The following is a 15,460-nucleotide window of genomic DNA, read 5'->3' on the forward strand; positions in this document are numbered from 1 at the left end:
ACAAAATAGCTCTGACTCAATATTACTATGAAGTACAATACCACTGCAAACTGATTTTGCATCCACAACAAAGTTGTAACTTTTGACAATCTCTGACGAACTGAACAACTGGAACTCGGCTTGTCACCACGATGTTAATGACTCTAATGATACTAGATACTGTCAAGTCTCAGGCATAAAAATGACAGCAAACCTTTGTTCTAAAAGTGCATCAATATATCCTGAAATACCACACAAGCTGCAATAAACATGAAATATAATGGAACTCAATTCACTTCAGTCAGAAATCAAAGTTTTACAAAGAAAAAATAGGGGGAAATGATAATAAATGTACCAACGATAAATATAGAGCCCAAAAATATAGAGTTTATCTGTTATTTACTGAACGATAAGTCGATATAGTAATTATCGGGACAGCCCTAACTGGAACGCTACAATTCGGAGAAAACGTTGGATTTCCGGCTTCCGACCGAACTGGAACGCAGCATCAATATGCATTTGCTGTCTTTGGCAGATTTAGGCCGTTTTCATGAGATCCTGTGAACTTCTCAGAAAACCTGAAACGCACTTTGTCTCAACTCTTACACTTCCCAGAACGCCATCGAGGCTGGCCCCGCTCTCACCTCCTGCTTCTCCCCGATTACGCAAAGCCATCTCGCCACCAAAACCGCCAAAGAGTCCTTTCAAAGTTCTAGCGTCGCAAATTACCCCTGACTTTAAGAGCTTTTCTTCACTCGGCTTTTTAATCTAGCACAATCATATAAATATTCAAACTTCCACTTACGAGGCAGTTAAAAAGCTTTTACACAGCTGAATTATTAAGAGCATGTGAATATCTGTCTTGGATAACATTGGGGACATCATTAGGAGAGTGGCTTCTAAAGAGGCACGAGATTCTCAAAGCAGCCTTTCTAAAAATGCACTTAGAGGGTTGTGTACGTGGATCTGTCACCAAAGAGGCAATTGAAATACAGTGTAGGTATATCATCATGCATATATACTGCCAAACACACCTATTATTACTGTAATGGTGTGAATGTTGTGTTTTGAAAATCGTCAGAGTTCAGTATCGGCATCAAACTGTGGTACTTGGGCTCCTCCGGGTGTTAGGATCATCTGCAGTTTTAGATTTGATCAAACACTTAGTTGATGTAAGAAGTGGACTAGTTGTTTTCAAGGCCACCCCTGGATAAAACCTCAGTTTAAAATTTAAATGGACGCCTACTTGTAGCAATTGCACAACATCTGAGAGATACCATCTATTTAAAGGAGCAATAACCGTCTAATTTGCTTATCTGTTGGGACTTTTGATACGTAGCTCATGCTCGCGGCAAAGGCTTAGATAACTCAGATGCCCTGCTCTTGTATTTGCACTCAATTAAATGGTATATCTTTATTTATTCAAGATCAAAAGAGCTAGTTAGCGTCCTGTTGGGTATTCATGCCTCGGGTCGTGATTATTGCTCCCAACCACAACAAGGGCTATTAGTTAACAAGAGCGAATGCTGTAGGTGCCGATTGCATATGGATGAGTGGAAATATCTAAGAAGACGAGAAAATGGTGCGCATTTTCCCCCAGTATGGAGAAAGCTCAGTGTGTTTTTCTGTCTCATTTCCCATGTTTGCTCCTGTTAAATTTTGAGACATATATTTAGATCAAAGCGCATGATGTCAGAGCTCTCTGTTTTTAGCCCGAATGAGACGTCAGCAGTGTATCCTCATCGCACGGATCTGTAGCTCCATCATTTTCAGACTAAAGTTGTGCCTTTAAGTTTTGAGATATTACATTTAAGTTTATTCATGCTATGCTTTTTTGTGATATTTGGTGATATTCATTCAATCTTTATTAAGGACACAAGTGCGAACACATGATCCATAGTTACAAGGTAAACGATAGGCACCAGCAATTCTCTAGCTGCCACACACTTTAAAGGGGCTAGATGCAAGTTCGTCATTTTATGCTCACTACTGCCGCCTCAGGTCTTATGCGTAACTCCAGCTTCTATATTAAGCTCATGCAAGACGGCACTTCCAGGATTTTAGAGGCAGTTGTGGTGAACAGGTCTAAGCTCATTCTACACATTAGGACATGGCTGGAACATGTAGGGGGAGGAAAATACATAATTTTAACATTTTTAAACTCTGTGTAGTCCCTTTAAGGCAGAAGCACACAGGATGTTTGATGTGAATCTCATTGAGCTGATCTCAGGACCAGGGTTTCCGTCAGCCGGCTGAAGCCATCTTTTGGCCGGTTTGACAAGAGATGTCAGTGAAAACTAATTTCCCCTCGAGAGAAAAAGTCTGGAGAAGAAAAAGGAAAATCGGCTAAATACAATCTTGCACGTAAGTCAATGACTGGTAGAACAAAGTGTGAGACAGGTCTAAATATTAAAAATGGTTATATGTCTATCATCGTGCCTTTAGGCTCTTTTACACAGCGCAGTTGAAGCGCTATCACCGCACTGGAAACACTTTTCTCCAACAGGTACTTTTACAAAAGTGTGTTTAAGAGCTAATGCATATTCAACCTGCACATGTTCAGTCAAACTAAAGCGATGCCTCCCAGCGGCTCTTCACGGGAGTGTGGCCGTGTTTAGAGGCGCTTTCCCCGGCTTGTCCGTTCAGACTGCCCCGGGAGTTTCCCAGTGTCTGAAGCCGCTCTGAGTGTGGCAGCTAGGTGCATGGTGAATCATTTGAGGCTGTCTTTTGATACATTTAGCTTGTGTTTTGCTCTGTCCTTCCATAATATTTCAGCTGTGAGAAAATGAATCGCTTTTATTTTGCACCTGAAGCCACATTACAGGTGCGGAAGGGCATCCTACAGCCCAACACGCGTTGTGCAGCTGATCACACAGACAGAACTGGATAGGCAGGGACTGTGATAAGTTTACCACCTGTCTTTCCTACCCAGCTGGCCAAAGTGTCCGACAAGGGGTCCCCAACAAAATCGGCTCGAGGTCCACAAACTTTACTTTTGTAACTTTCGATATATGTTCAGGGTCTGAACATGTGCAGTAATTGCTCTTAAAATGCAAAACATAAGCACAGATTGTCTAATTACATAGCAGAGCTGATCAGTGTTATTAATACTGTTTAAATAATTGCCAATTCATCCTGAGATATTAAGTATATAGAGAGGATGGAAAGGCTTTGGGGTCCAGACTCCGGATCTGGACGCAGGTCTGCCAGTCTGCCAGTGCCCCGAAACGGAACCTCTGCTCAAGACACACTACAGTCTGTACAATGGCATTCTGAGTTGCTAAGTTTACGCATGAATTTACAGTGACTAAGTGCAGCAGGACAAGAGCGTATCCACAGTCAGCATCTGTAACAGCAGCCTGCCATTATATGCAACTGTGAGCCTCTGCAGGCTGGACTTTTTAAAACTTTGCCACAGCTGTGCAGTGTATGTCCAGAGGGGAAAAAAAGGTTATAAACAAGTTAAGTTTGACATCCACAGAACACATAATGATAACATGTTAGATTGTCCATACAGTTTACACAGCTGGTCACTTCAAATATAATGAGCCAAGTACTTCATCTCCTCATCTGTGACGTTAAGAACACTGCCACACAGGGTGAACTCAAGGGATGTTAGAGACATGTCATCCTTAGTTCTCACAATCATTATATTGCTTTTCATATACTCCATATTGTGAACAGATATTCAGAAGATGTTGAAGTTCTGCACTAACTGGACAGAACACATCCAGGACATCTGCATACATGAGGTGATTCATAACAGAAACCTCCTGCAGCACATCCACAAATACAATTATTGAGCAGTACAGGAAGATCGTGATTATCACATCTTGTGCTTACTTAAAGCTTTCAACATGCACTGTAAATGTTAGTTGCCAGGTCCCGTGTAGACATTTTTGCCTCTTGTTGCTCTCTGGGGGAGGGAGAGAGGAGGGGAGCCTGGGTGGAAGATAATGAGAGCGGAGTCCCAGAGATAGACAAACTGTTTGGCTATTATAGAACTGAGGTAGGTGTAATGGCCTTAAATAATTGCCATGAGAGTAAGATAAGATAAGATGGTACTTTAAATGTAACGAGGATTAAAACATGCATGAGTAGCTAGGTCTGGGTGCCGCTACTTTATTTTTCAATACCGGTATTTTAACGATACTTGGTTTTCGATACCGATATCTGAACAATACCTTTTTCAATACCTTTACTGAAATATCTGTCAACTAGAACCAGAAAAAAGACTATTTCTTTTACATGTGTATCACTTATTCAAGCTTTTAAAACCAGTAGTACCAAAACTTGTTTTTCCGATACCATTTTGGTATCGATTAACAGTACCTATCCCTATGAGCATCTCAACAAGACTAACCCATAACAAAACCATAGGTATGTTTCTGACACAACACTAAGCTGTGTTAGGAAGCTCATCACAGACAAAGGTTCTTGAGTCATCATCTGTACTGTTTAGTTAAAGTGTAGGACGCTGCTCCTCTCATCCAATAAGCTCCGTCAGTGACACAAACAATTTCTGACCACAGGCTGAATAAATAAAGACCACAGGGAGGGGTTACCTTGTCCTAGTCCCACCCCTTTCTAAACCTTGATTTTATATAACAAATAATACATCGGAAAAGACGTTCTGCACTTTCACTCAGAATTGAAGGTCAATGGTTGAAAAGTAGACTGAACCAAACATGCTATGCTGGCTGGAATGATACACTACACCCATACTGGTAACCATGTCTCAAACCAGTTGTAAATTAAACTTGGTGTAGCCTGCTTAGCCTTTAATTAGTACGCTTGTGTGGCTGATAAATACATTTCAAGCTTTAACAATCATGTGACGAGAGAAGACGAGAACCTAAATTGCTGCTGCTCTCCCAGAAAACATCCATACGAGCAATAAATCCTCTTCCACTGCAGCAACCCCTTTGAGAACCGGACAAAGTGCCACTGTGAGACATAAAACCAGGGGGAAAGAAGGACAATGGTCTAAATACCACCATTTCTCCAAGTCTTGGAGCTTCTCACCTACGTTTAAAGGAATCCCATAAATACATGTCCTTTTTTTTTCATATTCTTAATATTTCACAAATCAAATGTTGAATCGCAGCAAGCTGATAAAATGTGGCCTGAATGAGAGTTTAAAAAGATAAATAAATAAACCAAGTAAACACAAAGGTCAGTGGTTCATCAATAATTATTCATGTCATGGAATTTCCAACAAAATGCTTTTTGTCCAGCGCCTTGGGTGGTTCAGACAAAACATAGGGCGTCAACGTGGCCCCCCAAGACAAATGGACCAAACCTCCCACTGTGCTTTATGCACTCTAGCAATACAAAAGAATTAGAATATTTCAAAATTAGAGAAACACGTATTATCGTTATACCCACAAAATCAGCCGTTGTACAAAGCCAGCTGGAATGTGCGGCTATGATTTAGTGAAGTGTTTCTCCATTAGCGCCCCTTCATTGGAGCTAATTATACATGTCTTGGATGAAAAGCTTGAATTATATCTGGCACGCTTCTTATTCATCAAACATGTTCATCAAATCACCAAAACATTGTCAAATTTGGCCTACATTTCCTGGCTGTGCAGCAGTTCCACGCCGTATGTATGTATCAGCATGCGCAGCTCGATCTCCAGAGACGCCGCCTATCTCACCTCCAGCTAGAGAGATCTCCCGCGGGACGTCCCAATTACATATCCTCTGCTTTGTCAGGAAACCCCCACTGCACTAATAGTACCATCCCCCATCGGTCTCTATCCCATAGTGATCAAATACCTGTCATCAGTGGAGAGGCTGAGTGAGGGCTTGTATGTGTGATTGTATGTGTGATTGTGATCAATAGTCAGTTCTGCAGGAGGAGGGGAGCTGAATGTCCAAGGACTGGCGGGACATATAAGGTGTCACTGGTTTTATAATCTACTAGTGCATGCCTGTGTTGTTTAAAGCTTTGCTGTTAAAGCAGTACTAAGTAACTTGATAACCTTAATAAATCTTTTCGAAGTCCCTCTTGAGGTAATACAAGTGTGTTAATGGGATGATTGTTTTGTTTTTTTCATCTCCCCCTGGTGTCTCTGGCCAGAAAACCACAAATGCAACTTCGCTGCCTACGGGTTAGAGCCACCAATACACACTAATGGAATCACGCAGCAAACAGGCTAATGGGCAAAGCTAAAAGCAGGCTAGCGCCACTTAAACAGTATTTACAGCCAAGTTTGAGTAAAGAAAAATGATCTCCATTGTGTAATTGTAATTGTAATCTTATGTCACTGTAGTATTTACTCTCACAGACAATTAATGAGTAAAAATCGTAACTTGCTACGACACCTACAGTGGCGCTTATGGCCTCTAGGGGCATGAGTTACTTAGTACTGCTTTAATTATAGCATCAAAGTTGTTGGTTTCTTTATGTTAGTCAGCTAGTAGTAGCTGAGCTTCAGGCAGTGCTGTACCATCACAATGTTTCATTTTCCAGGACGTGCACAAGAACCAGAGAGCGTGAGCGAGAGTTTGAGGGGTGTGGAGGGCTTCGAGCTCATTTTGGTTGGTCTGTGCACTTTTTGGGCAGTGTAGTAGTGCTCGTAATACTACCTGAATACTTCACTATATTCAGGTATTCAACGATTATTGAACATTTAGACACATTTATACAGTATGTGTTGCCTCACAAAAATAACTTCTTTGAAAAGGATTTCTCTTTGTTAACAGACATGTGCCACTGGGGAGGAAAAAATGCCCTCTTAACTTAGGTTAAAGGCTTGAAATGTACTTGAATTAGGACAAGAAATGCTGAGTTTGAGCAGGTTTGTACTGTCTCCAAATAAGATTGCCAATGGAACAAGCATTAATTTGCATAAGATAAGATACATTATCTTGAACATCTAAAAAAAAAACTTGAAATGAGACACAAAAGTCAAAGCCAAGAAGAATCATTCCTGTTCCATTGGTAATAAGATTGTTCAAATCTACTCAAAATCAACATCAATTCAGGTAATTGAAGCACTTTAAAGTCATTTTTGTACAAGATCGGAAAGCATGTTTTCCAATGTTGCCAAATAGAACAAACCAGTCTACCTGTGGGAGTCAGTAAATGAACCAAAGATACTGTAAAGAATGGCCTTGAAAGAGAGTGTTGTATTTAATAATCTTTAAATACAAAAGGCAGTTTCGCAAAGACTATCCATCATTGCGTAAATGAACTGCTGGATGAGTTACTGTATGATGTGAAAAGACTTGTACTATACCAGGGGTGGCCAACCCGCGGCTCTCGAGCCGCATGCGGCTCTTGGCCAATCAGAGTGCGGCTCTTTGCATGATTGGATATGTTTAATACAATGCGGCTCTTTGCAAAATAAATGGTAAATATTTCCCATAAACTAACAGCCTTTGACCAAAAATCCAACCATCGTCCTACAGACCCTGTTTCCATCTCTACATGAATGAGAGTCCGTATCTCTCTCCTTTTCGAGGCGGCGTGTAAAAGGAGCCCGTGCAGCGTCACTCACAGTGGGATGTAGGTTGAACAACAGGCAGGCAGATCGTGGCACTAGGATTAGCTTCTGTGCTTTTTCAGATTTCTGATCAGCTACTCTTTATTTGATGTAATTTGGCCACATATTCACAGAAAAATATCAAAATTAGGAAATGGAAAAAAGCGGAGCTCTTATTAAGCGTATGATGCGAAGCGCGACATCGTAACGCGGAAATACGCAAAGTCATGACTTTTCTTTTCACACGTGCTATAACTGTAACAGATGCAACTTAAAACAGACTCTCAGACGTCCAGAGGCTCCTGGTTAAAGTTCATGAACTTTGTGCAGCCTAGAGTGCGTTCTCTGCACAGTCCAGTCAGGACGAAGCTGCAGGCACTGAGCGCACAGGCCAGGGGTGGATCAGATAAGGGGGCTCAGTGGGCAGGGCCCCACATACAAACACACCCCAGCATTAAAAAAAACAAAAATAATAATAATAATCTAATTCTGTCTCAGTCAGAACAGGAAACACAAAATATCATTTAATATACATGTATTTCAATCTTGTTGAGGAGTAAAACCATTCAATCTAAAAAAAAGAAAAAGGCATAAAGTTATAGTTTATTGTGATTAAATAAAACGGTCACATTCTATTTAATCACAATAAAGTACCGCCCCGGGATCTCGCTAATGGTCGGTGCCTTTGTGGCTCTTCATAGGATCAAGGTTGAAAATTTCGGCTCTTGGTTTCCGACTGGTTGGCCACCCCTGTACTATACAATACAACCTTTGAATAAATAGTTGCAATGACCACTTTATTATGAGTTGCAGGAAAATGATACACTACATATATTTTGTTACATATTTATTTATGATTGTATACAAGGGAATTTTTTAATTCACTTGGATAAACTTCCCTTTTTAATTAGTTTCATATAATGTGGATTGTATTTTGTCGGCGAGGTTAACAGCCCGGAGGTAAGTGTCCTCTCTCTGTTGTGCGCTGACCTTTGGAGTCTTTCTCTCTAAGAATTCACTAACCGACGCTCCGGCTTTCCTCCTCTTATTCAGACATCGGGGAATTATAGTGGATAAGTTATTGTCTGCCTTGTCCAAAAATTAGCAAAAGACTTTAACCATTGGAAATTATAATAGCTAAGGTTTTCAAAATGTGATAATCTGGTTAGAATGTTACCGGTTTCCAAGAATCCCTCTCAGCTCAGAGCATCTTCTGGTCTGAAAGCTGCATTTATGCTCTCACAGATCTCAATAATGCGTCCTACCACAACTGTGCAGATGATACTCAGATTATCTACTGTCACTGATGGCAGTTGAGTGAGCAGTAGATGAGATCAGTGTGCGAATGCAAAACAACTTTCTCCAGCTATACTCAGACAGGACTGAAATCATTGTCTTTGGCCCACGGAAACAAAAAGAATCTAACCTAACCTTAAAGTCAGTTTAAACATTGAGAGTCAATGATGGAGATAATCAAAAGACACAGGCATTGTGTCCAAAACAGACTTATGGAGGCTTATCCACATATGTAAGTCTTCTGCAGGTTAGACTACTGTAAGGGCCTCCTCACTGGCCTCTAGCAGCAATACATCCAGAAGGCTGCTACTCCAGTCTGACTATCCTAATTAGAAACAGCAAGACAACCACTGTATACATCCGTCTCCAATGACATCACACATAGTTCCGGCGGCCATTTTGAATACCGAAGTAGAATTATGCAGTACTACAACATGTAACAATATCGCTACTCAGGATGAAATGAAAGACACCTGACTGACAGTGGCATTTTTATGTGCTCGTAATCATTGCTCAAGAAGTAAACAGTTAAAACACGGCCTCAGAGACGCACGTTTATCTGATATAACCAGCAAATGTGGCACAGACGTCGCAGCTCTGTCTGTTGAGCTACAGCAGGATTTACTAAAGAGCTGCTTCACTAAATTAACACATCAAAAAGGAAACAAAAATCCTTTCTCTGTGATTTTTACAGTTTGTCATGTCAACAGAGTCTCAGTCTGAGCCAGTGTTTAAGCTGCTCAAGACGTTAGCATGCTACTGGCTAGCAACTGTCAACCATTGACAGCTGGCTTCAACACGATAAACGTGGCTAGGGCTGCTCGATTATTGAAAAAATAATAATCACGATTATTTATGTCATAATTGAAATCACGATTATTCAAACGATTATTTGTTGCCTTTAAAAAAAAGTCTTTATTTTATTTATATATTTATTAATTTTAAAAAAAACGATGCTGAATATTTTCTGTTGTCTGAGCATTCATAAAAGTGCAAATGATTTCATGTATGCCTCGATTAAGGAGAGGTCTCTGTTTCACACCTGCCCCCTGCTGGCCAGCCCTCACACCTGCGCAAGCAAACTGAGCAGCGCGGCCTGATGACATCATCACACAGCGCTGTTTGTTTTTATGTCAGGCAAAAGCATGAGCCATGGCACGTGAAATGTGAAGGGAAAATAATCCCAGCGCCATGAAATAATGCAAGTCTGCTTTGCCAGAAAAAAATGAAAAAGAAAGAAAAAATTGAAAAAACAAATTGAAAAAAAGAAAAAACGATTATGCTAATTTTGTAATCGTTTAGTGTAATAATCGTAATCGAATTTTGATTAATTGCACAGCCCTACGTGTGGCTCACATCTACGAACACTGAGGAAATACTGACCCCAGATGTTGTATCCAAGGCTAGATGTTTGGAGTGTGGTTCAAGGCTTTCTCTTGGAGAGGTCGGAGCTGAGCTGTTGAAGCTAAATGCTAACCGGTAGCGGGCTAAAATCTTGAGCAGCTTAAACACCGGTTTCTTCACATAAACGTGCATCTCTGGGGCCGTGTTTTTACTATTTACTTCTTGAGCAATGATTACGAGTACATAAAAATGCCACAGTCAATCATTTGTCTTTCTTTTTCATCGTGAGGAGAGATATTGTTACATGTTGTAGTACTGCATAATTCTACTTCGGTATTCAAAATGGCCGCCATAACAACAAAGGTCACATGATTGAAAAGCATGTATAGCAGTCTTAATTTCGACTTGCTTTGATTTGCCTTGTGTGCAAATGGTGCTATACAAATAAACTTGCCTCTGCTCAAAAGCACCACACCAATAATTGAATCAAGTTAAAATGTGATTAAGTGCACAGGCCTGAAACCACACACAGCAAAATAATCAACAACACCTCATTGTCGAAACATGCTATTAGGTTTCCACCGGAAGGAATGTTTGGAGAAGCTACGACATCCCTGACAGCAGCCTGTGCCTCAATCTCATTGCTGTAGACTTCAGCAGAGGTGATGCCCTCCACTGATGTCATAATGTGAGAGATGGACCATGCGGTAAAAAGTGTCCTCTCAGCATGACTTCAGACTTCATCATATAAACTGGCAAAGCAACATCTGACGCACAAAGCATCTGTTGTTGTTAACACTGCCTTATACATTTGTGCTACAGCCTCATGGTACAGTAGAATGCATGTTTGCCAGGAGGCGCAGTCGTTCTCTTTGTGTGTGTGTGTGACAGCCAAGGAAAGGCTCACCTGAAGCCCAGCCACCTGCCATCTGTCTGCGCAATAACACTTTCTGCTGTAGTACACGAAAGTGCCCCGCTACACCTGTCAAAAACCACCACACAGCAAAAACCCACAAACTCGCAGCCTCCATTTTCAACCACAAATACCTGCAAAAAAAGACCTTTTAAGATTTTCAACCACATAGAACAAGCATTGTGTCAATACATTATTCTTCTTTGATAAACTACAGCGAACCCTGTAGTTTAGACCTCCACAGACGTTGCATGATATGAGATGCATTTGTATTTGTAGTTAAAGGGACACTGTGTAACTTTTTGGACTATATTTTTGCCATCAGTGCAAAACATGCTCCTAATGACCAGCTCAACACAGAAAATGCTATTACTGCAGTGAATAATCAAAGAATGGATTTGGATGAGGAACTAACCTACTTAAATCTCAAATTCTGCTGACCATGGTGAACATCTCCACGGAGACGAGCTGGAGACGTACCCACTCCCAGTAAAGTTTCAGTCATGTCTTAGGAGAGCTGAGCCGCTCACAGCAAAAACACATGTTTGTTTGTACATTTATGAGGTATTTTTCCAATGATGAAAAAATCTATCATAAAATAAATGCTAGTATTTCAATTTTATTTATAAGTGAAAATCCTACACAGTGTGGCTTTAAGTAGATCATATTTCAGTCTTCAGTCAAATGTTAATTCTTGAACATGTTTAAAATATGCACAATGAAGTGAATAGATACAGAAATGCCCATATATGGTCATGTTTTGAAGCAGTTGAGGGGGGAAACAAAGTGGAGAAAATCTAATCTTTCTCTAATGATTCAAAAACTACTTTAACAAATGTTGAATTATGAATATAGTTTTCTACAAAATAAAGATACAAAGACGTGGAGAGGAGCAAAGTGGTTCAACAACCCATAAATACATAAATAACAGAGAATGCTTCATGTTAGAATCCTGCTACATGCTAACACTAGCTAGCACTAGCTACAACTGCCTTTGTTTTGCTTCTACTGAGCAATCTGCTGTGAAAAAACATCCATATGGACTTTGATTTAGACTTGACTTTATTGTGTGATAAACAAGTTCAGCCAAAAAAAGAAAATGTTAGTTTTCCAAAACATTCCAAACTTCCTTCCCCCTCGGCAAGGCCACGCCCCCTTCTATGACGCGATGCCCTCTGTATCTATCTTAACGTTAAAAACCCAATGTAATCCCAATATTTTCCAGATGAAGTATTTGTTTTATTCTTGCTGGAATAAAACTGAAAATCATCAGCAATTCTTTCAAAACACACAAGTGTTATTTACAAGTAGAGGTAGTACGTGTAATGCCTTGGTGAAGGTTTTTAGTCATCTTCAAGATCATAGTGGCCATACCGCCATTGCGATGCCCAATCCCGTCAGACCTTGGAAGCTAAGCAGGGAAGGGCCTGGTCGTTACTTGGATGGGAGACCGTTTGGTAACACCAGGAAGCCTAGCGAATGTAGTGAGTGAGTGAGTGGTTGGTGATGGTCGGAGGGGCCGATGGCAAAGACTGGTTGCATCGCTTCTGTCAGTCTACCCCAGGGCAGCTGTGGCTACAATAGTAGCTTACCACCACCAAGTATGGAATGAATGAATAGTGCAATGTAAAGCGTCTTTGAGTGTCCAGAAAAGCGCTATATAAAACCAATGCATTATTATTATTAAGATCAGGGACTCTACTCTACAGTATGTGTAAAGCACATCTACACCTGTCCAAATGTGTTTCCAAAAAGCTTCAGCAACTCATATTACGCACGCTAAGGGTGCTCAACTTTTCCCATATGATTCTTTGTTTGTGCAAAATATGTAATTCATGGTTAGAGGCATATATGACATACATTACAATTCCAGAGAAAACATTATGCACAAGCAAATTACACGGTAACAACTGGTGGCACTTACAATAAACAATATAATACGTGGAATTTACTCTGAGATTTTAGTACGGAAAAGGATAAGGTTAAGATAGAATGACACTAGTATCCGGATTCATCTTATATCACCACATCTGTGACCAAATAGTTTACTTTACCTGAGATGTATTTCCTTTCTACTCTTTCTACTCCATTAAATTTCGACAAAAGCTCCAAAGTCAAAAAGTAAAACTAGGCCATGTATGTTGTGCATTTGAAGCCTTATAATGAACACTTTAGAACAGTAGGTGGCGCAGTGCAGTCGTACTGTCAATGGCCTTGAGTGTGATCCCTTCATGTTTTTGAAGCTGCAAAATGATTGTGTCAAGCTGTAAAGTTGTACTATCTCTGTCGTAGCCTTGACTGCGGTGCTCAGGCGCCTATACTCTCAGCCACTCAGTCTGACGCTCGATCGAGGGTATTTATCCCTGTTCTGTGGAAGCATGGACAGACTTCAATGGTAGAACTAGCGCAATGTCTCAGGTTCATGTCTCTGTTAATGCCGATGGTAAATAAAGACATCCTGACTGCTGCCTATTCTTCATCTATCCTCTCGAAGCCCATTGCTACATCTCCAACAGTTATTATTCACAACACTTAAAATTATTTTGAGGCTACTATTTACTTTGACTACTTAAGTATTTTCTACGGTGAAAACCTCAGCACTTTCACATAATTTGACTGAGCAACTTTTACTTAGATTGAAGTAATTTTTCACCAGTAGTATTCTTTTACTCAAGTAACAACTTTATGTACGTCTTCGACCACAAAAGTCCTGCAACCCACTTTTGGGACGACTTTCAGAGGGTCACAAGCCTATCCCAAACATGACAGATGTTTGATTGACTAGGATCGTCAAGCAGACCTATCAATGCCTAAAACAATAGCATTTAGTGAGGAAATGCTGTATTTCTAGATATTACATATTATAACAGGGTCACACTTGATAATGCTTCTTATTTTTTAGTTGAAAAGAAGATTAACCATTGCACACCAAAAGCAAACTGCAGGCAAGGAGTGTCTCCATGTAAAATGGCCACATCCCTGTACACACATGCTTCATGAGGGTGATGGATGGATTCATAACATCACAAGCTGTTACAAATGCTTGTTTGTTTGTTTTTTTCTTTTTAACCTAATTATGACAACCAGAAATTTAATTAAACTCCATGAAGATAGATTGCACTGGGTAGACGTTCTTGAGCTACACTTCATTCATTCCTTATTCCCTGTGAAAGGCCGAATGGTCTTCAGAGAGGTGTAGAACATAACGAGGAGGGGGCCCCATAAAAGCGGGGTCCATTTCAAGGTTACTTTTTGTGGCTTATCGAGGCTTCTTAATAGCCATGGGATTTCAATCTGTGAGTGATCTGAAACCCATCGTCTGGGGGCACTGCGAGGAGGGGAGCGGACAGCCAGCCAGTCTGTGTTGTTGGGGGGCGGGGAGTAGGACGCGAATTTTAACTGGCACGATTGAGCAGCCTAACGAGTGAAAATTACGCACGGATTAAGGCTCATGTTTGAGCATGAAATAAAACGTTTTGGGGGTTTTTTCGGTTAGGGTTACAGTGTCAAAAATCTATGAACATGGTGGAGAAACCGTGCTTGAGGGCGGTCACTGTTGCTGGTAGAGACAGGTGTCTATCCAAATACCGACATCGCATCTCGTTTAAATACTATTCTCTTCACATAAGCACAGGCAAAGCAGTAGATTTCCAATGTCCTGGCCAAACCGAGCGCAGAAAAAGACTCACACCGGCGCTACGACTTGATTATAGTCAGAACTTGCTACAGACAATAGCAACACAGCCTCGATTCTTTCCTTTCCCACGACCAAATCTCTTAACGCCAAAGTGCCAGGTACTTACCACGATGGGACGTATTCCACAAAAAATGTGTATCCATTAAAGAGAATGGGGGGGGGGAAACGATGAAAGGAAGCCGTGAGCACCGCCACTACTACGCTACTACTATTCCTTGGGCTGCTCAGCTCCTCTCTGGTTTGAGATGGGGCTCACGCATCGTGAGGAAGCATGAGGATGGATGCTGTGCCTTGTCGGGGGGGCGGGGACAAGACGCACACACTCGCCTCTAGTGGAGCGAACCTAATTCTATGTTGGGGCCCTGTGTTAAAGGCGACAGGGCAGCCTAGTGTTTAATGTTCGTATTCCCAGACGGACTACCCCGGAGACCTCGGCGTCCAGGAAAAGACGGTCATTTGAGTTCATGTTGAAAAGTGAAGGAGGATGCGGAAAGACTCACTTTTACGCATGAACAAGATAAGGGGGATTTGCCACACGGCGGTGACGCTGGAATACCTTTAATTAAATGTGACGAAGGCAGGCTTTATTTTATTTTTTATTTTTTTTACCATTGGACACACGCGCCACTAGGGGGACCAGATTTTCCACATTAAAAACTGAACTCAATTTTAGTTTGTGGGGGAAGCCAAATTGGCTCAGAAATTGTGTAAAACCAGGACAAATCAGTGGTTTTGGAG

General features: G+C 41.0%; 1 protein-coding gene across 2 annotated transcripts in view; it reads right to left on the reverse strand.

The window, feature by feature from the left end:
• plppr1 (phospholipid phosphatase related 1) overlaps positions 1-15,027 on the reverse strand; it is a 70,552-nt gene extending 55,525 nt beyond the window's left edge. The window contains exon 1 of one of the 2 annotated variants that reach the window (XM_079582633.1): positions 14,829-15,027. The gene's annotated coding sequence lies outside the window, so the exon portion shown is untranslated. The remainder of the gene's footprint in view (positions 1-14,828) is intronic. The other variant, XM_079582632.1, reaches the window with a different exon arrangement.
• Positions 15,028-15,460: the final 433 nt, after the last annotated feature.

The sequence above is a fragment of the Gobius niger genome (assembly GCF_951799975.1).
Source record: "Gobius niger genome assembly, chromosome: 2".
Classification (NCBI taxonomy): Eukaryota; Metazoa; Chordata; class Actinopteri; order Gobiiformes; family Gobiidae; genus Gobius; species Gobius niger.